Here is a 26,588-nt window from a genome sequence, read left to right on the forward strand (position 1 = left end):
TAGCTAATAACTATGGACCTGAAGGTCTGTGGTAAACTACTCACGCTTCATCGGGGAGGTAATGGTGTTGATGTAGAAGCCCTCCATGATCAAATCCCCCTCCGGTAGATCACCGGAAAAGGCCCCAAGATGGGATCTCACGGTACAGAAGGTTGCGGCGGTGGAAAAGTGGTTTTGTGGCTCTCCCTGATGTTTTTAGGGTATAAGAGTATATATAGGCGAAGGATCTAGGTCAGGGGAGCTACGAGGGTCCCACGAGGGTGGGGGCGCGCCTACCCCCATGGGAGCGCCCTCCTGCCTTGTGGCCGCCTCGTTGTCTCTCCGACTTCATCTCCAAGTCTTCTGGTTTGCTTTCGGTCCAAGAAAGATCATCGTGAAGGTTTCATTCCGTTTGGACTCCGTTTGGTATTCCTTTTCTGCAAAGCTCTAAAATAGGCAAAAACAAAAACTCGCACTGGGCCCTCGGCTAATAGGTTAGTCCCAAAAATAATATAAAAAGAGCATATTAAAGCCCATTAAACATCCAAAACAGATAGTATAATAGCATGGAACAATAAAAAATTATAGATACATTGGAGACATATCAGGGGTGCTTTGCATTTATGTATTGCAGTCTCAGAAAGGGCTAGCGAGATACCATTATTGTCATATTATATCATGGTTGTTTTAACAACGTGTTGCTATTTGAGATATCTTATTATTGATCTCTAGTTGTTTATGTCATTGATATGAGTTAATATAATTTTTAAGAGTTATTGTCGACATGGTTAGTTATAATCCTTGCTGGAAACCTGGGTGTTTGTTTAAGCTTATTTATGAAACAAGAGCAGAAGAGTTTGTAAAAGTTTTTCTTTTTCACTTTCAGTTTCTCAAATGAATTGCTTGAGGACTAGCTAAGGTTTAAGATTGGGGGAGTTGATACGTCTCCAACGTATCTAGTTTTCCTAACGCTTTTCCTCTTGTTTTGGACTCAAATTTGCATGATTTGAATGAAACTAACCCCAGACTGACACTGTTTTCAGCAGAACTACCATGGTGTTGTTTTTGTGCGGAAATAAAAGTTCTCGGAAGGGAAAGAAACTTTGCGAGGATTTCTTATATCAAATAAGAGAATTTTTGGAGCCAAAAGGTACCTGAGGGGGGCACCTGGGTGGGCACAACCCACCAGGGCGTGCCAACCCCCCCTCCCCAGGCGCGCCCAGGTGGGTGCTGCCCACCTGGTGGCCCTGCTGACCCTGAAACCGACGCTATAAAATCCCATTATTCCAGAAAAAAATGGGAGAGAAAGAATTATCGTGTTTCAGAAGACAGAGCCACTACTGTCTCATGTTCTTCTCAGGAGGCCAGATCTGGTGTCAGTTTGCGGCTCCGGAGAGGGGGATCTTCAATCTTCGTCATCACCAACACATATCCATCACCAATTTCATGATGCTCCCCACCGGGAGTGAGTAATTCCTTCGTAGGCTCGTTGGTCGGTGAGGAGTTGGTAGAGATTCATCATGTAATCGAGTTAGTTTTGTTAGGTCCTGATCCCTAGTATCCACTATGTTCTGAGATTAATGTTGCTATGACTTTTCCATGCTTAATGCTTGTCACTTTGAGCCCAAGTACCATGATTTCAGATCTGAACCATTTATGTTATCACCTTTGTATCCATGTTCTAGATCCAATCTTGCAAGTTATAGTTACCTACTACGTGTTATGATTCGGCAACCCCGGAGTGACAATAGCCGGGACCACTCCCGGTGATGACCGCAGTTTGAGGAGTTCATGTATTCACCATGTGCTAATGCTTTATTCCGCTTCTCTATTAAAAGGAGGCCTTAATATCCCTTAGTTTCCAATAGGACCCCGCTGCCACGGGAGCGTAGGACAAAAGATGTCATGCAAGTTCTTTCCATAAGCACGTATGACTATTTACGGAATACATGCCTACATTATATTTATGAACTGAAGCTAGTGCTGTATTGCCCTAGGTTATAACTGTCTCATGATGAATATCATCCAATGAGTCATCGATCCAATGCCTACAAATTTATCTTATATTGTTATTGCTAAGTTACTAATGTTGCTACTGCTATCATTACTACTACAATATCCCTGTTATCAATGTTACCGTTACTATTGCTATTGCTGCTATTATCAAAACTATCATATTACTGTGCTACTAATCACTTTGCTGCAGATAATTAATCTCCAGGTTTGGTTGAATTGAAAAGTCAGCTGCTAATACCTTCAAATATTCTTTCGCTCCCCTTGTGTCGAATCTATAAATTTGGGTTGAATACTCTACCCTCCAAAACTGTTGCGATCCCCTATACCTGTGGGTTATAAAATATGTAGCAGCCAATATGGGCATCTAGGTTCTGCTATTGGATATTGACCAGAGAGGTGTCTGGCTCATGTCTACATAGTTCTCGAACCCGTATTGTCTGCACGCTTAACGTTCGTTGACGATATAGTGTTATGTGAGTTATATGATTTGGTGACCGAATGTTGTTCAGAGTCTCGGACTAGATCACGGATATGACAAGGAGTCTCGAAATTGTCGAGAGGTAAATATTGATATATAGGACGATGGTATTCGGACATCGGAAGAGTTTCGGAATGCACCGGGTAGTCATCGGGTCACCGGAAGGGGTTCCGGACAACCCCCCCCCCCGGTAGGTGTATGGGCTTAATGGGCCAAGGAGGGGACAGACCATCCCACAGGGGGCTGGTGTCCCTCTCTCCCTGGCTGGCCAACCCTAGGAAGGAAATGGGGGATGGCTAGTGAGGGAGTCCTTAATTCAGGGGTCCTCAGGTGTCCGGCCCAGGAGTACGGGTTGGGTTGGATGGGCCGTACAAGATCAAGCTGAAGATTATCCTTCGTGTCCGGATGGGACTTCTCAATACATAGGCGGAAATATTAGGGTCCAGAAGTTTCCTTCCCTGATGAACCGACCTTGTACAAACCCTAGGCCCCTCCGGTGTGTATATAAATTGGAGGGGTTAGTTCATAGAGGCAATCTTCTTCACCGTCATTGGAATACTCATAGGCTAGACATCTAGGGTTTAGCCATTACGATCTCAAGGTAGATCAACACTTGTAAACTTCATACTCGTCGAATATAATCAAGCAGGACTAGGGTCTTACCTCCCTTAAGAGGGCCCAAACCTGGGTAAACACTGTGTCCCCTGGTCTCCTATTACCATCAATCCTTAGACGCACGGCTTGGGCCCCTCTACCCGAGATCTGCCGGTTTTGACACCGACATTGGTGCCTTCATTGAGAGCTCTGCCATGCTGTCAGCAAAAGCAATCTATGGCTCGCCTAGTCATCAACGACAATATCACTTCTGGGGGGGTGCATCGCGGCCTTAAGCCACTTTGTCTCCAAATTGGGAGAGAAAGCGCTACCACTCTACAAGCTATTAAGGCGCACAGATAACTTCAAATGGACGAACGCTGCCATAGCCGAAATGGAAGAGATTAAAACCCTTCTTGCAAGCAACAATCATAGTTGCACCAGGTGTTGGAGAGCTCATGTTATTATATATTTCGGCAACTAACCAAGTGGTTAGTGTTGTGCTCATCGTCGAACGAGCGGAAGAGGGACACAAATTCCCCACCCAAAAACCAGTCTATTATGTATCGGAGGTCCTCACACCTTGAAAATCCTGATACACCCACTACCATAAAATAGCCTACATAGTCTTCATGGCATCCTGTAAACTGCGACACTACTTTCAGGAGTGTTCGGTCGCAGTGGCATCTGAACTTCTGAAGTACCACTCAATGACTTTATCAATAATAGGGTGCCACTGGCTGCATAGCCAAATGGGCCATCGAGCTTTTACCGTTTGAAATCGTATAAAAACCATGCCGGGCTATTAGATCCCAGGTATTGGCCGACTTTATTGCCGAATGGACAGAGGCCGAACTCCCTAAAGAGTATAGCTCATACTCCAATTGGATTATGTACTTCAACGGCTCTAAAATGTTGGCCGAACTGGGGGCTAGCGTCATCCTAACATCCCCTACTGGGAACATAGTCCGCTATGTACTCTAAATTACGTATATGGAGTCCAACAATACAGCCGAATATGAGGAACTGCTACATAGTCTTCGCATGGCTGTCTCCATGGGTATACAACGCCTGGAGGTGCACGGTGATTCCAACCTCGCAATTTCCTAGGTCAACGGAGAGTTTGACGGAAAGGACCCAAAAATGGCAGCATATCGAAATGCCATATTAAAAATATCAGCCCAGTTCGAAGGATTGGAATTTCGTCATGTCGCTCGAGAGAGTAATCAGGCAACCGACATCCTCGCTTGTATGGGTGCTAAGCGCGACCCTGTGCCGCCTACACCTTTATGGAAAGGCTCTTTAAGCCATCCGTATTGTGGCAGAGTGAGAGCAGAGAAGGCAATATGGACCTGATCACACCCCCAGCTGCCGAACACAATGCAGACACCGCTGGGGGTCCGGATATCGAGATAACACCCTCTGCTCATGAGATCATGGCGGTTATCGGTCCCTGGACCAAACCATTCCTGGCGTACGTTAATAGGCAGGAGCTCCTAGATGATCAAAACGAAGCTTGATGCATGTTCGGTGCTCTAAAGTCTTTAAAGTACATGAGGGTGAACTATATAAAAGAAGTACTATCGGAGTCCTTCAAAGGTGTATCTCCGAAGAAGAGGGAAGGCAGCTCTTGGCAGAAATACATGATGGCCTCGGCGGCCATCATGCTGCAGCTCGAGCCCTCGTAAGCAAGGAATTCCGGATGGGATTTTTCTGGCCCACGGCTCGAGCAGACGCTCAAGCCCATGTCCAACGTTATGTGGGTTGTCAGCTTTTCGCCAATCAAAGCCACATGCCTCCCACCGCATTAAGAACAATCCCCATTACTTGGCCCTTTGCGGTCTGGGGGCTTGACATGGTTGGACCCCTTAAAGGGGGGAGCCACAAAAATAAATACTTGCTGGTAATGGTTGATAAATTCACTAAAAGGATAGAGGACAAACTAGTAAAAATAGCTGAGGTCGGACCAGTGATCGACTTTATATCCGGCGGAGTCCACCGTTATGGTGTCCCACACAGTATCATCACTGATAATGGCTCTAACTTCACAGCTGATGAGGTGAAAACTTGGTGTGCTAAGTTGGGCATTAAACTCGACTACGCATCTGTATACCACCCTCAAACAAACGGCCAAGTTGAAAGGGCTAATGATCTAATCATGAGTGGTATTAAGCCCAGACTAGTGTGCTATTTACGAGAATCAGACAAGCACTAGGTTGAGAACTTGATTCCATACTTTGGGGACTCCGGACCACGCCCAATCGAGCCACCAGATACACACCTTTCTTTATGGTGTACGACGCAGAGGCTGTATTGCCCTGCGATATTATTCATGACTCACCTAGAGTGCGCATGTACGAAGAGAGATAAGCTGAACTAGATCGGCAGGATGACCTAGACGGACTCGAAGAGGAGCACGAGGTTGCTAAAGCTTGTTCCGCATTCTTTCAACAACAGGTCAGGCATTACCAAAGCAGAGAAGTGCGGGCTAAGACATACAGTGTCGGAGAACTTGTTCTATGCCTCCCAGAGAAGAAAAAGGATAAGCTCAAGCCCAAATTGAAGGGCCTCTTCGTCATAGATGAAGTCCCTACTGGAGGAGCCTATCGCCTTCACAATGCAGAGGATAATCGCCTTGAGCCGAACCCATGGAATGCTGCCCCGCTGCGGAGATTTTATGCATAGGTTTCATTTTAAACTAGGTTTTTCCCACTTTTCTCTCCTATTTTAATTTTTTTCCCTTTTCTTCTCAAATGTATGTCCAGATTGACCGCATTGTTCGGCGTACACATATTTAAATGTATACACCCCACCATACATGGGGGCTTCTTTTGAAGAAGCATTTTATTGAAAATCTTATAAGCTTCTTTCGTCCATAACGATTGTTGCTTCTGCCATTTTATGCACCTCTATGACTTTAGTTTTTGCCAAGCTGGGTTGCCTTGCTCCTGTGTTTATACCCTACGTTCCCAATTGTTCGGCTAGGGTGTAAAGGGAGTACCTCTACGATTGCTACAATCGGGTTATCCGGGCCTGTATATCAGACGGTTGAAGCCGAAAGCTAGAGTTCTTAACGGAATAATTGGTCGGCACATATACAACGTACTATTTTTTGGAAAAACTATGAAATTGGCCGCCTGTATACTTCGGATACGAGCCTAGGCATGCATGATTTGGCATGCTAGCCCAAGGAAAGGAACCCCTAACAGAACTATTTTTCTTGGAAGATGTTTCTTACGTTAAATAGTAATATAACATAACTCCCCGAACACATTTTTGTCTGTTCGAGCAATATGACCAGATTGCCTGGTTTCCGAAGATACTAAATATTTCTTAGTTAAACATGGTATATGGAAACACTCCAACTTCTTGGTTTGGAGGTGTAAGTCGAAGGTCTGCAATGACAAAATTTTATAAGTTCGGCAGGAGATAAGTTCGGTCATAAAGTACATTGTTACATAGAATCGAACACCTACTCTCTTTCTACGCCATCTAGTAGACTATCAAGTTTACAATCTTGTTGCAAATATTTTGCCGCTGTCATTACTTGGTTGTATACCAAGCTTACATGAATTTCCTTCCCGTCAGGTCCTTGAGGTCCAACTCGGGACATATGATTCAGATCAATTCCGGTATAGTGTGTCTTCACCATAGCCCATGCCTCTCGTGCACCTTCACGGCATGCGGACGTCTTCCAAAGCTTGAAGCAACGTCGAGCATCCTTGAACAGATCTGCCAACCCCTCCATGCTTTCTGGAGGGGCATCGGAGGACCATAAAGCTTTGGCCATATTCTTCATGGCCTTCCAGGCACGCTCATGCAACTTTGACATTTCCTTTAAAACATCGCTTTGCAGCCCGGACACTTCCTCATCATGGCGGTCGATTAACATACCTGTATCAACCGAACTATAACATTCCGCATTATATGATTATATCAGTAATTCGGATGGTTCACAAGTCATACCGAATATGTCGCCCTTTAGCTTCTAGTTTTCCTGTTGTACCTCCAAGAGTTGAGCCTTTAAGCTCTCTATCTCTTCGGCCCGCTTCTTCATTTCTTCTTCTAGTTTTTTATCTTTGCCAAAGTACATTGGGGCACTCTTCATTTCTTCAAGCTTGGAGACAGCGGCATTTAGCTATGTCCGGCTTGCCTCGAGCTCCTGGGACAATGCACTGTTCTTCTCTTTGAGAACCTGCGGTCATAAACGATCCCCAAATCGGTTTGTTCCACCTGCTTTAAGTCTCGGGGGCTACTGCTATCTATCTACTAAATTTATGTAATACCTGTATATCTTTTGAGAACAGGCGAGTGACTCCTGTAAGTCCATCCTGGGCAACTCGGATGTATGGACCCACGATGCTAAGGGCGGTAAATTCCGGCTCTATTAAAGCAAGAGTGCATAGGGATTCTTTCAAATGTCGATGATTCATCGCACTTTCCAGTTTGGAGTTGGTGACGGACACCTCATCCAGCTCTTGATGGGGCAGATGGGTCTTTGTCGCACCAACGTGCGCCCCGGTCCTAGTTGACGTCACCGGCGCCGGATTGGCTGCGGCCCGACTGGCCAGGATCTTGTTTACGGTCTGCCGGGTAACCCTCCTGGGATAATAGAAGGAGGATGAAAAATGACAATTCGGCTTCACGCCTAAACATGAAATTAGACACATACCTTTTTGGTGATGGAGCAGGCTCAGTGGCCCTCCTGGTTTCCTTTCGCTTCACACGCCCACCCCTTGAGGGTGCCGTCCTTCTTCTTGTTGCCCGTCCTTGGGTGCGGTTTGCTGAACGTTGATCCTGCGAAGTACGGCTCAGTGTGGAGAGTAATTATGTGCGGAAATGTCACTCCTTTTTGACTATCGAACACTTACCTTGACGAAGGGTAGAGATCGGGGTAATCTACCATGATGGATACCTCCGGGCCATCAAGGCTCACCTGGTAATATATTTCATCTTCAAACTCCACAATATATCCGGATCTTCATGGAATCCAGGGTCTTCATAACGTGCGTGGTCTTCTGGTTGCGGAGGAAGGCAATAGATGTTCTCGACTACCTTCCTCCATGACAGTTTTTGAAACAACCAGACTATTCAGTTAATGCACTGATATGTCTCCAACGTATAAATAATTTTTGATTGTTCCATGCAATTATATTACCCGTTTTGGATGTTATGGGCTTTACTTTACACTTTTATACCATTTTTGGGACTAACCTACTAACCGGAGGCCCATCCTGAATTGCTGTTTTTTTGCCTATTTCAGTGTTTCGAAGAAAAGGAATATCAAATAGAGTCCAAATGGAATGAAACCTTCGGGAGCGGTCTTTTCGTAACAAAAGCAATCCATGAGAATTGGAGTGTAAGTCAAGTTGCAGACGAGGCGGCCGTGAGGGTGCCCGGCGCGCCCCCTGGGGGTGGGCGCGCCCCCACCCTCATGGGCCCCTCATTGCTCCACCGACGTACTTCCTTTGCCTATATATACTCCCGTACCCTGAAAACATCCAGGAGCACCACGAAAACCTAATTCCACCGCCGCGACCTTCTGTATCCACGAGATCCCATCTTGGAGCCTTCGCCGGCACTCCGCCAGAGGGGGAATCGACCATGGAGGGCCTCTACATCATCTCCAAGTCCTCTCCGATGAGTTGTGAGTAATTTATCACAGACCTTCGGGTCCATAGTTATTAGCTAGATGGCTTCTTCTCTCTCTTTGAATCTCAATACCAAGTTCTCCTTGGTCTTCTTGGAGATCTATTTGATGTAACTCTTTTTGTGGTGTGTTTATCGAGATCCGATGAATTGTGGGTTTATGATCAAGTTTATCTATGAGAAGTATTTGAATCTCCTCTGAATTCTTTTATGTATGATTGGTTATCTTTGCAAGTCTCTTTGAATTATCGATTTGGTTTGCCTACTAGATTGATCTTTCTTGCAATGGGAGAAGTTCTTAGCTTTGGGTTCAATCTTGCGGTGTCCTTTCCCAGTGACAGCAGGGGTAGCAAGGCACGTATTGTATTGTTGCCATCAAGGATAAAAAGATGGGGTTTATATCATATTGCATGAGTTTATCCCTCTATATCATGTCATCTTTCTTAATGTGTTACTCTGTTCTTATGAACTTAATACTCTAGATCCAGGAAGGAGTCGGTCGATGTGTGGAGTAATAGTAGTTGATGTAGAATCGTTTCGATCTACTTGTTGTGGATGTGATGCCTATATACATGATCATGCCTAGATATTCTCATAACTATGCACTTTTCTATCAATTGTTCAACAATAATTTGTTCACCAACCGTAATACTTATGCTATCTTGAGAGAAGCCACTAGTGAAACCTATGGCCCCCGGGTCTATCTTTTATCATATAAGTTTTCCATCTACTTTTATTTGCATCTTTTACTTTCCAATCCATATCATAAAAATACCAAAAATATTTAGATTATCATATTATCTCTATCAGATCTCACTTTGGCAAGTTACCATGAAGGGATTGGCAATCCCTTTATTGCGTTGGTTGCGAGGTTCTTGTTTGTTTGTGTAGGTGCGTGGGACTTTTGAGGAGCCTCCTACTGGATTGATACCTTGGTTCTCAAAAACTGAGGGAAATACTTAGGCTACATTACTACATCACCCTTTCCTCTTCAAGGGAAAACCAACGCAATGCTAAAGAGGTAGCAAGAAGGATTTCTAGCGTCGTTGCCGGGGAGGTCTTCACTCAAGTCAAGATATACCAAGTACCCATCACAAACTCATCTCCCTCGCATTACATTATTTGCCATTTGCCTCTCGTTTTCCTCTCCCCCACTTCACCCTTGCTGTTTCATTCGCCCTTCTTCTGTTTGTCTTTTCGTTTGCTTTGATGTCTTACTTGGCTCGGTTGCTTGTTTGGTTGGAATAGTTGTTTATTTATTGATAAATATAGAACCTAAGATCTATGGATCCTCATCAGCTTGCTAATCTTTTTAAGAGATCCCATTATGATGAACCAATTGCTAGTGAGTTTTGTGCACTAGATTATCTTTATGAAGCTTTGCTCGAAATTCGTGAATCTGAAAATTATGATGAAGAAATTTATGAAGAGATTCACGATAACTCCTTGAATAAAAAGTGTGATTGCAATGATTTTACTATAAATTCTCTTGATGTCAATTGTGCTAATAATATGCAAAACCCTTAGCTTGGGGATGCTAGTTTTCCTATGTCTACTACTTGTTGCAATGATCATGATTGTGGTGATTCTTCTTATAATCTTGAAAATTTATTTAAGCCCCATGATGAATATGAGATTGATAATAGTGTTTGCAATAATATTGAAAGTGGGTTTGGAAGAGTGTCAACTTTAGATCCCACATATTTGGAGTATGTTCAACCTTATGATATTTTTGATAAAAGTGGGTTTGGAGAGGTCATGACTTTAGTTAATGTTAATACCACTATCTTGGAAGAGTGTCAACTTTGCATGCATATGGATCGTGTTGAGAATATGTTATGTGATATCTATTATGTTGAATTTGCTTATGATCCTACATGTAATTATTATGAGAGAGGAAAATATGGTTGTAGAAATTTTCATGTTACTAAATTACCTCTCTTCATGTTGAGATTTCTATCGTCTTGTTCCTTGCATATGCTAGTTTTTGCTTGCCTTGATAATTTGTTTGCTTATAAAAAACCTATGCATAGGAAGTATGTTAGACTTAAGTGTCTTTGTCACATGTTTTATGATGCTCTCTTTATGCTTCAATTCTTGTCTTTCGTGTGAGCATCATTGAAATATCAATGCCTAGCTAAAAAGGATTTAAAGAAAAGCGCTTGTTGGGAGACAACCCAATATTTTTTACTTGCTGTTATTCAATAAATAATTCATCTAGCTTCTGTTTAGATGTGTTTTCATGTTTTAGTTAGTGTTTGTGCCAAGTAGAACCTATAGGATAACCTACGATAATAGTTAATTTGATTCTACTAAAAAACAGAAACATCTGCGCGCACGAAAATATTTTTTGTAAATCACAGAAACGTGCTTTTGTGTTGAATCTTTTTGAAGTAGATCAATATACAAATTTCCCAGGACTTCCTATTTTTGAAAGATTTGTAGAGTTCCATCAGTATTCGAAAGTTACAGATTGCTACAGACTGTTCTGTTTTTGACAGATCCTGTTTTTCGTGTGTTGTTTGCTTATTTTGATGCATCTATGGCTAGTATCGGGGAGTATGAACCATAGATAAGTTGGAATACAGTAGGTTTAACACCAATATAAACAAATAATGAGTTCATTACAGTACCTTTTGTGGTGGTTTTTCTTTCTTACACTAACGGAGCTTATGAGATTTCCCGTTGAGTTTTGTGTTGTGAAGTTTTCAAGTTTTGGGTAAAGATTTGATGGACTATGGAATAAGGAGTGGCAAGAGCCTAAGCTTGGGGATGCCCCAGAAGGCATCCCCTCTTTTGTCTTCGTTTATCGGTAACTTTACTTGGAGCTTAATTTTTATTCGCCACATGATATGTGTTTTGCTTGGAGCGTCTTGTATGATATTAGTCTTTGATTTTTAGATTTCCACAATCATCCTTGCTGTACACACCTTTTGGGAAAAACCCACATGATTTAGAATTTATTAGAATACTCTATGTGCTTCACTTATATCTTTTGAGCTAGATAGTTTTTCTCTAGTACTTCACTTATATCTTTTAGAGCACAGCGGTGGCTTTATTCTGTAGAAATTGATGATCTCTCATGCTTCACTTACATTATTTTGAGAGTCCTTTAGAAAAGCATGGTATTTGCTATGGTTATAAAATAGGTCCTTGAATGATGGGCATCCAAGTTGGGTATAATAAAAACTATCATAGCAATGTGATAATTGATAATTGTTTTGAGATATGGAGGTCGTGATATTCGAGTCATGCTAGTTGGGTAATTGTGAATTTAAAGAATACTTGTGTTGAAGTTAGCAAGTCCCATAGCATGCATGTGTGGTAACCATTGTGTAACAAATTTGAAACATGAGGTGTTCTTAGATTGTCATCCATATGAGTGGCAGTCGGGGACGAGCGATGGTCTTTTCCTACCAATCTATCCCCCTAGGAGCATGCGCGTAGTGCTTGGTTTTTGATGACTTGTAGATTTTTGCAATCAGTATATGAGTTCTTTATGACTAATGTGAGTCCATGGATTATACGCACTCTTACCCTTCCATCATTGCTAGCCTCTTCGGTACCGTGCATTGCCCTTTCTCACCTTGAGAGTTGGTGCAAACTTTGCCGGTGCATCCAAACCCCGTGATACGATATGCTCTATCACACATAAACCTCCTTATATCTTCCTCAAAACAGCCACCGTACCTACCTATTATGGCATTTCCATAGCCATTCCGAGATATATTGCCATGCAACTTTCCACCGTTCCGTTCATCATGACACACATCATCATTGTCATATTGCCTTGCATGATCATGTAGTTGACATCGTATTTGTGGCAAAGCCACCTTCATAATCTTTCATACATGTCACTCTTGATTCATTGCCCATCCCGGTACACCGCCGGAGGCATTCATATAGAGTCATGTCTTATTCTAGTTTTGAGTTGTAACTCATGAGTTGTAAATAAATAGAAGTGTGATGATCGTCATTATTAGAGCATTGTCCCTTAAAAAAGAAAGGCCAAATAAAAAAAGGAAAGGCCAAATAAAAAAGGCCCAAAAAAAGGGGGACAATGTTACTATCTTTTTCCACACTTGTGCTTCAAAGTAGCATCGTGTTCTTCATATAGAGAGTCTCATTTGTTGTCACTTTCATATACTCGTGGGAATTTTTCATTGCAGAACTTGGCTTGTATATTCCAACGATGGGCTTCCTCAAAATGCCCTAGGTCTTCGTGAGCAAGAAAGTTGGATGTACACCCACTTAGTTTCTTTTGTTGAGCTTTCATACATTTATAGCTCTAGTGCATCCGTTGCATGGCAATCCCTACTCATCATGTTGACATCAATTGATGGGCATGTCCATAGCCCGTTTATTAGCCTCGTCAATGTGAGACTTTCTTTCTTTTTGTCTTCTCCACACAACCTCCATCATCATATTCTATTCCACCCATAGTGCTATATCCATGGCTCACGCTCATGTATTGCGTGAAAGTTGAAAAAGTTTGAGATTACTTAAGTATGAAACAATTACGTGGCTTGTCATCGGGTGTGTGCAAGATGAGAGCATTCTTGTGTGACGAAAATGGAGCATGGCCAAACTATATGACTTTGTAGGGATGAACTTTCTTTAGCCATGTTATTTTGAGAAGACATGATTGCTTTGTTAGTATGCTTGAAGTATTACTATTTCTTATGTCAATATGAACTTTTATTTTGAATCATTTGGATCTGAACATTCATGCCACAATAAAGAAAATTACATTGATTATTATGCTAGGTAGCATTCCACATCAAAAATTCTGTTTTTATCATTTACCTACTCGAGGACGAGCAGGAATTAAGCTTGGGGATGCTTGATACGTCTCCAACGTATCTATAATTTTTTATTGTTCCATGCTATTATATTACCCATTTTGGATGTTTATGGGCTTTACTTTACACTTTTATATCATTTTTGGGACTAACCTACTAACCAGAGGCCCAGCCCGAATTGTTGTTTTTTTGCCTATTTCAGTGTTTCGAAGAAAAGGAATATCAAACGGAGTCCAAACGGAATGAAACCTTTAGGAGTGGTCTTTTTGGAACAAACGCAATCCAGGAGACTTGGAGTGGGCGTCAAGCTGCAGACGAGGCGGCCACGAGTGTGCTCGGTGCGCCCCCTGGGGGTCGGCGCGCCCCCACCCTCGTGGGCCCCTCGTTGCTCCACCGACGTACTTCCTTCGCCTATATATACTCCCATACCCTGAAAACATCTAGGAGCACAACGAAAACCTAATTCCATCGCCACAACCTTCTGTATCCGTGAGATCCCATCTTGGAGCCTTCGTTGGCGCTCCGTCGGAGGGGGAATCGACCACGGAGGGCCTCTACATAATCTCCAAGGCCTCTCCGATGAGTTGTGAGTAGTTTACCACAGACCTTCGGGTCCATAGTTATTAGCTAGATGGCTTCTTCTCTCTCTTTGAATCTCAATACCAAGTTCTCCTCGATCTTCTTGGAGATCTATTCGATCTAACTCTTTTTGCGGTGTGTTTGTCGAGATCCGATGAATTGTGGGATTATGATCAAGTTTATCTATGAGAAGTATTTGAATCTCCTCTGAATTCTTTTATGTATGATTGGTTATCTTTGCAAGTCTCTTTGGATTATCATTTTGGGTTGGCCTACTATATTGATCTTTCTTGCAATGGGAGAAGTGCTTAGCTTTGGGTTCAATCTTGCGGTGTCCTTTCCCAGTGACAGCAGGGGCAGCAAGGCATGTATTGTATTGTTGCCATTGAAGATAAAAAGATGGGGTTTATACCATATTGCATGAGTTTATCCCTCTACATCATGTCATCTTTCTTAATGTGTTACTTTGTTCTTATGAACTTAATACTCTAGATGCAGGCAGGAGCCAGTCGATGTGTGGAGTAATAGTAGTAGATGCAGAGTCATTTTGATCTACTTGTTATGGACGTGATGCCTATATACATGATCATGCCTAGATATTCTCATAACTATGCACTTTTCTATCAATTGCTCGACAGTAATTTGTTCGCCCACCGTAATACCTATGCTATCTTGAGAGAAGCCACTAGTGAAACCTATGGCCCCCGGGTCTATCTTTTATCATATAAGTTTTCCATCTACTTTTATTTGCATCTTTAACTTTCCAATATATATCATAAAAATACCAAAAATATTTATCTTATCATATTATATCTAGCATATCTCACTTTTGCAAGTTACCGTGAAGGGATTGACAACCCCTTTATCGCATTGGTTGCGAGGTTCTTGTTCGTTTTTATAGGTGCGTGGGACTTTTGAGGAGCCTCCTACTGGATTGATACCTTGGTTCTCAAAAATTGAGGGAAATACTTACGCTACTTTACTGCATCACCCTTTCCTCTTCAAGGGAAAACGAACGCAGTGCTCAAGAGGTAGCATGCACCTCAATGATAAAAAAGGTGCTGAATTACTAAACTTACCCAGTTAATGGGGTTATACATGGAGAAACCGTCCCGACATTGTAGATGGACGAAGTATTTTTCCTCTCCCTTATAAAGGTCCATAAGCATGGCGGCCAATGCAGCTTGGTTGTCCGGACCCTTTAGCGTATAGCAAGACGCGTCGTCCTCCTCGTTGTAGTTCCATAAAGGACCCACTCTGGACTGAAGAGGTTGGATACATCGCTTTATCGCAATAGCCATGACTTCAATGATGGAGAGTCTGGAATGGGTCAATAATCTGACATTGTTGACAATCTCATTACTTTCGCACTATCCTCTTGTCTAGGGCACTTGGGGCGCCAGCTAAACAGCTTCTTTAAACCAGCACTGGAGAATTCAGGAAGCCCGCGCCGAACAGGGTCCGGAAGAGGAACATCCTCAATGTAGAACCATTCCGAAGACCATTCGTTGGACCCCCTCTTCAGAGTCTCGACAGGGTAACCGGATCCGGCTATGCGCCATACTTCGGTGCCGCCCACTTCAAATATAGACCCTCCGCCCTGGTGGCGGGGGACAAGGCAGAAGAACTTCTTCCATAGTTCAAAATGAGCCAAAAATAGCTCGCAAACGGTAACAAAACCGGAAATGTGCAAAATAGAACCTGGAGTGACACTACAAAAAAAAATACACTCCATGATGATACGTGTTTGTCACAGTAGGTCGCGTTTTTTGTCATGCATGTACATCCATGACAAATTTATGACAGAATCAAGATAGTCATACATGTGCTGTCGTAGAAGTGTTCCATGACATTACCAAAATTATCATCACGGAAGTGTCCACTTCCATGATGATAAATTGCGCGTCACAGAAGTGCTTTCGTCAAGGGTGACCGACACGTGGCATCCACCATAATGGAACGCCGTTAAGCTATCGGGTCAGATTTTGGATCCGATAACCCGTTAACAGCCACGACCAATGCCAATTTTCCATGTGTAAAATTCTCATTGGCTGACGGATCCACGTGTCAGCTCCGCGTTGGCACAGGTGTCACTCATCCGACGGTCGAGATGGGCCTATGATATGTTGACATGTGGACCGGCCCAAAAGTGGCCCACAAAGTTTAAATGGGCAGGCCCAACCGAAGGCCCATAAGATTTAGCAGACCATACTGGGCCGGCCCAGCTAAAGGCCCACAAAATTTAGCAGACCATAATGGGCCGGCCTAGCTAAAGGCCCACAAGATTTTATGGACCACAATGGGTCGGCCCAGCTAAAGACCCACAAGATTCTGCAGACCATAATGGGCCGGCCCAGCTAAAGGCCCAACATTCTCTGTCAAATCGGCACGTCAACGGCCTGGTCTAAACTTGTCATCAATGCGGCCCATGGTCACTTCTCGCCCGTTAACAGTCCGCAAGTAATTGGGCTGAATTACAGCCCGGTGTATTTCCGGCGTGTTAAAGGTCCGGCTTCATTTGGCCCATTTACAGGCCATCAAAACTTTCGGCCCATAAACGACCGTGAAGGATTTGGGTCATATTTGGCCATGTCTGTCATTCGGCCTGTTAGAGGCCCACTATAGATTTGGGCCACTTTCAGCCTGCTGTCATTTTTGGCCCGTTAACGCCGGACGTAAACCATGGGCCATATGTAGCCCAACGTCATATCGGGCCCATTAACGGCCCATATAAAAATGACGATAATCTAGGCCGACCGAAGTTCTGGCCTGTTAAAGGCCCATGTATTAGGTCGGCGCATTTACGGCCCGTCCGAATTTCGGTCTGTCAGATATCTGCATCGTAAATGGGCCACCATTTCGGCCTGCTAAGTCCAGTGGGTTATTTGGCACAATCAGGGCCCAATCTCACTTTCGGTCTATTAAAGGCCCATGTTTTTTATGGGCTCGAGATATTTACACCTGTAAATGGCCTATTTTTACTAAGGGCCCAAATTACATTTAAGCCTGTTAAAGGCCCACTATGGGCACAGGCCTACCAGAAAAATTTGAAAGCTTATGCTAATTTAAGCCCAGATATTTTTAGTGGGCTACATGCCAATTTCGGCCCGTAATCGTTTTGAGCCCAATTGGAATGGGCCCGACGAATGTTGGCATGTTGGGCTCCTACGAAGCTTTTGGCCGAATACATTACTAAGATAAACCTACACTATACAAAAATAGCATCATAATTACTACAGCCTGTGGCAGCATCATAAATGTTGTATCACAACAAAATAAATTCCAATCATACAACAAAATGCCTGTTGGCATAAAGTTTACAGTCCTTCCAGATAAAAGCACCATCAGATGTATAGAAGCACAGAACATTTGACCTGAGTGCTAATGTTTCAGGCTGTAGAATCTGATGGAGCAGCACGATCTCCACCTTTTTCCGCCATTGCTCTTCAACAACGAAGCGAATGTCTGATAGTCTGGTTTCAAAACCATTCATATCTTGACGACATTTCTCAACCACTATTCTTGTTTCCGAAACAACGTCCACTAGGGATTGGACTTGTGTCTAGAGCATAGATATATCACTCTGTCTAGAAGGAAGATATTGTTCAGTAGGCGATTTGGACGAGGTTACCTTGACAACCAACCCAGAATTACGCAGGAAGGTGATTTTTGCACTGTTAGTGGAGAGATACTGACACACTGCAGCAAGAGGTGACATTGTGCCTGTAGTAGCCTCATCACCTTCAGGTGGTTGTGGCTGTTCAATCATTTGTTCCATAGCTTCCTGAAAGTTTGAACTTGTAGATTAGTGTACCAGATAAGTTACTAATGAGACAAAAACAAGCAAAGTAGGTTAAACGTTTATACATAACTTATTTTGGTGAACTATTGTAATACATTAGCATGTATTGTAGTGCCAACTACATAATAAAATCACTTTCGGAACATATGTCCATGTAGCATGCCTACTGTATTGTCTATTTCCTCACATACGTTGACATCTAAGGATAAAGAGACATGGTTGAAAGTAGGATGAACATAGTATGACATCATTCATATCATGGGCAAATAGATATAAAACAAACAGGCTATTTTATCATTGTGTGCGCACGTGAACATAACAACTAGATTACAGATCAAGACCAAAAGAATATCCTTCATCTCTTTTAAACCATGTATGGTGAAATGATACGTTAAGACAACTGTGTATAAAAGTGAACAGAGTAACTGACATTGGTTGCAAACCAAGTAGTTAAATGAACACATCACAGTACCAATCAGTTCAAGGCAGGAGGAGTAAGGACTTACAACAGCGGCTTGAGCTGGTGTGCTCATGCCCTTCATCTTGCTGGTGTGGCAATCCTTGAAGATTTGCACTGCATTCGGTTCAGGTTCTTTTTGGTCCGCACGGGCTTTCCTCTGTCTTTGGAACAAGTCAATATAGATACCATAATATGGCACAAAAAAAGAAGTAGCAGGTATTTACAAGAGCCTCGTAGTGTGCAATATAGCTACGAGATCCTGTTGTCTGTTGGAATTTCACTTAGAACGGTTGGTTTTGTTCTTCAAACAGTTAGCCTACAAGAAGATACACTTGTAAGGCACATACATAAATACAAGTTCAGTATGTGGTCTGATCAAATACATATAGCCTACCTGATACTTTGGATCAGACCAGTGTTTAATGAGGGTTGTCCAGTCTTCATCTGTAATATATTCCACTGGAGATGTTTGGGCGATTTCATTGTTAGCCTTGCCTTCAAAGTGAGATTTTCTAAGGTGGTACCAATACTATCGTAGAGCAGACTGAAAAACATGAGTGCATGCTTGTTTAGTTGCATCATCTTTCGGATCCAACTTGAACCTCTTCAAAGTGAGATTTTCTAAGGTGGTACCAATACTATCGTAGAGCAGACTGAAAAACATGAGTGCATGCTTGTTTAGTTGCATCATCTTTCGGATCCAACTTGAACCTCATCTATTAAAAAAAGAATGTGAGTCTTATCAGGAGGACACTAGAAAGTATGAGACAGAGCAAGACAATATTACTAATTGTGATGAATAACATTACTTACGGATAAATGGTCAAGGAAGGTGTTAAACTGGGTATTGTCTTTCTCATTCCTGTACTGGATCCACGTTGGGAGGATACGCGCATGACACCTAACAGCAACGGCTGCCTCTGATACTAACTTGGCTGACTCTGTAGCATCGCATGGCCATTTTAAACCTGCCTCAAAATGGATCTCCATTCTTCCTCCTTTAGATTTTGTTAATCTGTCAAGCATTATCCCTGATGTCTGTTTCCGCTTGCGCCGTGGTGCTAGTTCAGCAACGAATATGGAAAGTGTTAGTGTACATTAAACTGTGAGAGTACATATAAAGGAGCATGCAACTTCAACTTGACTCGGTCAGGTACCGTCTTGGTGTTGATGCTCATGAGGTTCATCTGATCTTGCCAAGTCCTATTGTGTCAGCAGTGCTTCGGAAGTAGTGTTAGGTGTGAAGGCAGCTTGGGAACTGGCCAGTTCTGGAGCAAACGAACGAGTAATTGGTTGAGATGCTGGTACAGTTGAAGCGGATGCTGCAGCTGGTGGAGCAGGTGATACTGTGTTTGTAGATTAAGCCGGTGGACTTGGACCTTCTACTGCACTATAAGTACCAGTAGAATCTCGACGGCAGAACCTTTTCCATTTCACCCAACGAGTAACAGCACTCCCTACTATATTATTTTCCATGCTCTTTTTTGACTTTGCCATGTCAAGTTGTACCCACAACACAAAAGAATAAAATCACTCTTCAGAACTCATTGATGCATGATACAGACAAGCAATACTTTGATGTAAGACAACTGTATGAGGATGGAATATGTAAGAAAAACAGGACGGCATGACATATGCACAGCTACGATGTGCAAACTAAGCAGAAGGATTTTCAAGAAAATAGAAGTAACGCAAGCTAGACACCATATGAAAGATGCAACCAATATTACTCTGCCAAGTTAAAAGTGTCTTGTCATAACTGGCAATTCGAAAAATTAGAAGCAGTACAACGTAGAAATCAATGCAAGATGCAACCACTATCAAACTGCCATGTTAAAAGCGTCCAATCATGAGTTACTGATGCGGGATACACAACCGCAGTACTTTGATGTAAGAACATGGTATGATAGATAGATGCAGTGTATTCTAGACACAGAAAGCCATGTCATATGTACATGTATAACGTATAAACTCAGTAGGTGCAATTTAATCAAAATAGAAAATACAGGCTAGACAACATATGCAACATGAAACCAATTATCACACTGTCAACTTAGAGCAAGCACCTGCGATGGTGGAGTGTGGGAGATGAACTCATCATGTAGACTTGGGACTTCAACTTCATTAGCTGTAGTAGTGGCAAATCTAGAGAGTCTCTGTTTGCGTCAGTGCGGAGTATCACCAACATCCCGTAACTTACTCTTTTCCTTCCTATTTTCTGATATTTCTTATGAAGTCAAAACCACAAGAAGATGAATAAAATTAGCTCTGCATAACTGGTTGATGCATGATACAGACGAACACTACTTTTATGTAAGGCAAGCGTACGATAGGAGGATGGAATATATACAAAAAAGACAGTGTTTCATATTCACACGTACGATAGGAGGATGGAATATGTATGAAAGAACAGTAAGCGGAAGGCATTTCAACAAAATTAGAAGAAATGAAAGCTAGGAACCATATGAACATGCAACCAATATCACTCTATCAGGTAAAAAGTGTCTCGTCGTAAGTGCCATTTCAAGAAATTAGAAGCAGTACAAGCTAGAAGACAATGCAAGATGCAACCTACATCACAGTCCCAAGTTAAATATGTCTTATGGGTAAGTGATTGTTGCAGGTATAAGTTGTAAGCTATGCAGATGAAATTCTACATAATCAGAAGCAATACAAACTAGACATCATACGGAAAACGCAACCACGTATAACAGTTCCAAGTGAGAGCAAGCACCTGTGATGGTGGAGTAGGGGAGATGTGCTCATCATGTACACATATGTTCTAGAAATAGGAACACGTGTCATATTCACAGGCATTATGTGTAAAGTAAGCAGATGCAATTCAAGTTAGAAGCAATACAAGCTAGACATCATACGCAACATGCAACCACATATAATAGTGTCAAGTTAGAGCAAGCACCTGTGATGGTGGAGTAGGGGTGAGGGAGTCCTGGATTAGGGGGTGTCCGGATAGCCGAACTATCACCTTTGGCCGGACTCCTGGACTATGAAGATACAAGATTGAAGACTTCGTCCCGTGTCCGGATGGGACTTTCCTTGGCGTGGAAGGCAAGCTTGGCGATACGGATATGTAGATCTCCAACCATTGTAACCAACTCTGTGTAACCCTAACCCCCTTCGGTGCCTATATAAACCGAAGGGTTTTAGTCCGTAGGACGAACAACAATCATACCATAGGCTAGCTTCTAGGGTTTAGCCTCTCTGATCTCGTTGTATATCTACTCTTGTACTACGCATATCATCAATATTAATCAAGCAGGAGTAGGGTTTTACCTCCATCGAGAGGGCCCGAACCTAGGTAAAAACATCGTGTCCCTTGTCTCCCGTTACCATCCTCCTAGACGCACAGTTCGAGACCCCCTACCCGAGATCCGCCGGTTTTAACACCGACATTGGTGCTTTCATTGAGAGTTCCTATGTGTCGTCATCCTTAGGCCCGATGGCTCCTTCAATCATCAACAATGATGCGGTCCTGGGTGAAGCTTTTCTCCCCGGACAGATCTTCGTATTCGGCGGCTTTGCACTGCGGGCCAATTCGCTTGGCCATCTGGAGCAGATTGAAAGCTACGCCCCTGGCCATCAGGTCAGATTTGGAAGTTTGAACTATACGGCTGACGTCCGCGGAGACTTGATCTTCGACGGGTTCAAGCCACAGCCGAGCGCGCCGCACTGTCACGATGGGCATGATCTAGCTCTACCGCCGGACAGTGCCCTGGAGGCCGCACAAGTGTCCGCTCCGACCCTTAGCTCGAAGCCGACTGCGCTGACCGAGGACGGGTGGCTGGACACCTCCTCGGGGGTTGCTATCTCTATGGCGATTGCGCCAAACACTAACCCTGTCCTTTGCGAAGCTCGTGACTCCAAGGTGCCGGACTCCTCTCAGGACCCCGAACCTTCCGCGCCCCTGCCAATAGAATCCGATTGGGCGCCGGTCCTGGAGTTCACCACCGCGGACGTCTTTCAGCACTCGCCCTTTGGCGACATCCTGAATTCACTAAAGTCTCTCTCTTTATCAGGAGAGCCCTGGCCGGATTATGGTCAGCAAGGTTGGCATTCAGTCAACAAAGAAATTCAAAGCCCACCCACCACCCACTTCGTCGCCACTGTCGAAAGATTAAACGACGTGCTCGACTTCGACTCCGAAGACATCGACGGTATTGACGACGAAGCAGGAGATAAGCATGAACCAGCACCTATAAGGCACTGGACAACCACCTCATCTCATGATGTATACATGGTGGACACACCTAAAGGAAGCGACGACGAGGAACAACGGGACACCACGAGGGATCATTCCCCTGAAAAGCAGTCAAAATGGCGACGTAAGCGCCGCTCAAAATCCCACCTCGACAAAGAGAGCAGCCATGCAGACCCAGCCATAGATCAGGGAAAACTGGTGGATGACGAACATGCCATCGCGCAACCGTCCGAACAGGACAACCTAGATAAACAATCTGTCCCCGGCGAAGATAACAGTCCAGACGATCTAACGCCGGACAAGCTGCTGGAGCAGAAGAACCTTCACAAAAGGCTCGTCGCCACCGCGTGTAGCCTGAAAAAGCAGAAGCGGAAGCTCAAAATAGCGGAGGAGGCACTCCGAATCAGATGGAGCAAAGTACTCAACACCGCAGACAAATACGGCGATAGTCGCCGAAGGAAGAGCTACCCGAAGAGAAAACTACTACCCGAATTTGATGAGGAGGCCGTAGAGCCCCAGTAATCAAAAAGCAGGGAGACCACCCGGTCAGATAGATGACCCCATGGAAAACATAGAACGGCAAATGGCGCCGCACACAAGCCGGCAGGCGATCCGCATACAGATTCGCATCAAAGAGATGGCCCAGTTAGATCTATCTACGGGCCAAGAAAGAAAGCTCTAGTAAGCAATGCAACACATCAAGTATTTGAATGCTACGGTACACCTAAATATAGAGGTGCCGCACACCCCCTGTGTTTCACCGATGAGGTTCTGGATTAATTCCCAGCGGGATTCAAACCCGTAAACATAGAGGCGTATGACGGAACAACAAACCCCGGAGTCTGGATTGAGGATTACATCCTCCACATACACATGGCTAGAGGAGATGACCTCCACGCCATAAAATACTTACCCCTCAAGCTCAAAGGGCCAGCCGGGCATTGGCTCAAAAGCCTCCCCGAAAACACCATTGGAAGTTGGGAAGAGCACAAGGATGCTTTTTGGGCAAATTTTCAAGGGACCTATGTCCGACCCCCGGACGCAAGCGATTTAAGTCACATAACTCAACAACCCGGAGAGTCAGCCCAAAAATTCTGGAACAGATTCCTTACTAAAAAAGAATCAAATAGTCGATTATCCGGACGCCGAAGCCTTGGCAGCTTTCAAACACAACGTCCGAGACAAATGGCTCGCCAGACACCTCGGCCAAGAAAAGCCAAGAACAATGGCCGCACTAACAAGCCTCATGACCCGCTTTTGCGCGGGAGAGGATAGCTGGCTGGCAAGATGCAGTACCAGCGACCCAAGTACATCCGAAGTCAGGGATGGAAACGAGAAACCGCGATGTAGCAAGGACCAGCGCCGGACCAAGGGAAACAGCCCGAAGAGCACGATAGTCAACGCCGGATTCAAAAGCTCTCAACAGAATCATAAAAAACTGCCCCTTAAGGATAACAGGGACGAGCTATCTAACTTAAACAAAATCTTGGACAAGATATGCCAAATCTACAGTACTCCCGGGAAGCCTGCAAACCATACCCACAGAGATTGTTGGGTCTTCAAGCAGTCCGGCAAACTCAAAGCCGAACACAAGGGGCTTGACACACCAAGCGAGGACGATGATGAACCCCACAAGCAGAGCACCGGAATACAAAAGAATTTCCCGCAAGAAGTCAAAGAAGTAAACTCACTTCACGTGACAAAAGGGAAAAATAGAGTGGTGCCCATAGAGGTACGCGCCACACGGCCTATCCCAGAGGAGTCCCACAACTGGTTGTTAAAACCAATCACCTTCGACCATCAGGATCACTCTAGAAGTATCCGGAATGCAGGATGGACTGCCTTGATATTAGATCCGATAATTAACGGACTCCAATTTACACAAGTCCTCATGGACGGCGGCAGTGATCTAAACCTGCTATACTAGGACACAATCCGCAAAATGGGGATAGACCCAACCAAAATTTGCCATAGCAACACTTCCTTTCAACGGGTAATGCTAGGCCCATATGCCCATTGTACGGGCTCTCTACTGCTAGAAGTTGTGTTCGGCTCACTCGGCAACTTCCACCGCAAAAAGTTAACCTTCCACCTCGCCCCATTTACTGGGACGCGAAGCTTTCGCCCGCTTTAACACAATACCGCATTATGCATCCCTTACACTTAAAATGCCCGGTCCACGAGGCGTCATCTCCTTAAAGGGAAATATCGAGTGTTCCTCAAGCACGAAAGATTGTGTGACTGCCTTGACAGCCACACACTAAAACAGCTTCACTAAGCAAAGCACCTAAGTAGGTCGTTCGGACCCCGGACACGGTTAGACGAGTCTGGCGTAAACATACAAGGGGCTCCGCGCATGTACAACAAGAGACAATAAAGCTCAATTTTATTCATTCTTTGAATTGTACTTCGTTTTTTTATATAACGTACATTTTTGCACGATCTTTTTCAACTAAGTTCCTCTCTTTTCCAGATGAACACCGTGCTACACCCGTCAAGGATACGGCATAACGGAGACACAGGCGCACACATGCAGTAGGGACCCGTGACAAGGATTCTTTTCAGATTAAGACCCTGCATAAACCTTTTTTACTGTCTCTTGTTGATACACATCCCCTGGTTTCTTGCTATAACCAAGGAGGATGCTGACGTTTTGGCATGGGCCACGTCAGAATTTTGCGCGTACATGGACACCAGGGGCTTATTACCACAGGCATTGTTCGGCCCGTTTCATAAAGACCGAATACCTTAGGGAGTGTTCAGCATCTCGAGTTAGGCCCTATATGCATCAGCTCCGAATCATGTCTTTGGTCAAATGTTGGGTTTGCCCGGCTCCTGTGTTTTGCTGCCTTATGTTCCACTCTATTGGCTAAGGCGGCACCAGGAGAACTACTGCGATTGTGCCCCGGTTCGGCCAGGCGAGCACCTCAGTAGAGAAAGCCGAAAACTGACTGTCATGATATAGCGTGAGACTGGTCAACCACTCGATGACCCGCCGGAATCTATAGGATTCCTCTACATTGACAAAGGACCGTTTCCCGATCAGGCACATACGCGCCCCAAGTTTGGGTGAGCTCGGTGCCCCTAGGGTCTATGTTGTAGCCCCACTGTCAAACTCCTATGGCTAAGTGAAAGTGATAAAGCATTATAGTCCGGTTGCCTAGTTTATTGCGCTACCACCTCCTTTATAGGACCAAGACGATGGATCAAGTGTGAAAATGCACCTTTTCACAAACACCCCCGCATTATATGCGTGGGGGCTGAAGCCGAAGACTGCCATCTTTCAGGTTATACATACATATAAACTAGCGGCCGCACAGGAGGTATTGTAATTCTTGAAAGTCACAAGTATAAAAAGCTCTTATATTGTTTCACAATAATACATGTTATTCGAACATAATATCCTTCGAGCACTGCGTCTCTATTAAACGAGCGCCCTGCAAAACTTCCTGAAAATAGTGCTCGACAGGTACTCGGCTTCCGTCCGAATCTTGGGTGCAATATCGGTGGCCTTCATCTCCGCCCAGTATGTCTTGACACGGGCAAGAGCCATCCGAGCACCCTCTATGCATTCCGACCTCCTCATTTCATTGATATGCGGCACCGCACCAAGGAACTGCTGCACCAAGCCAAAATAACTCTTCGGCTCGGGCCTTCTCGGCCACAAAAGACACAAGACATCCTTCATGGCAAGTCCGGATAACCTATTCAGCTCCGCCCATTCGGCCAAGCGATCGGTTAATGGAAGTGGGCGCTCTGGATTATGGAACTACGACCAAAGAACCTTTTCCATTTCGTGATCCTTTTGATCTCAGAAATGTTCGGCCGCGTCCGCGTCACTTGCTGCCAAGTCCAGATAAGCATCCTCTGAACTCCACAGCCGGTGCAATTGAGCACATTTAGGATCCATGAATTTCCTCCGCAGCAGAAAGGGCTTTCCAGCCGCAATATCTCCGGCCTGACGCAGCTCCTCCTTCATAGCTCTCATCGCAGAGCGAGCATCCTTGGCC

This window comes from Triticum dicoccoides, chromosome 3B, assembly GCF_002162155.2.
Source record: "Triticum dicoccoides isolate Atlit2015 ecotype Zavitan chromosome 3B, WEW_v2.0, whole genome shotgun sequence".
In the NCBI taxonomy this organism is placed as follows: Eukaryota; Viridiplantae; Streptophyta; class Magnoliopsida; order Poales; family Poaceae; genus Triticum; species Triticum dicoccoides.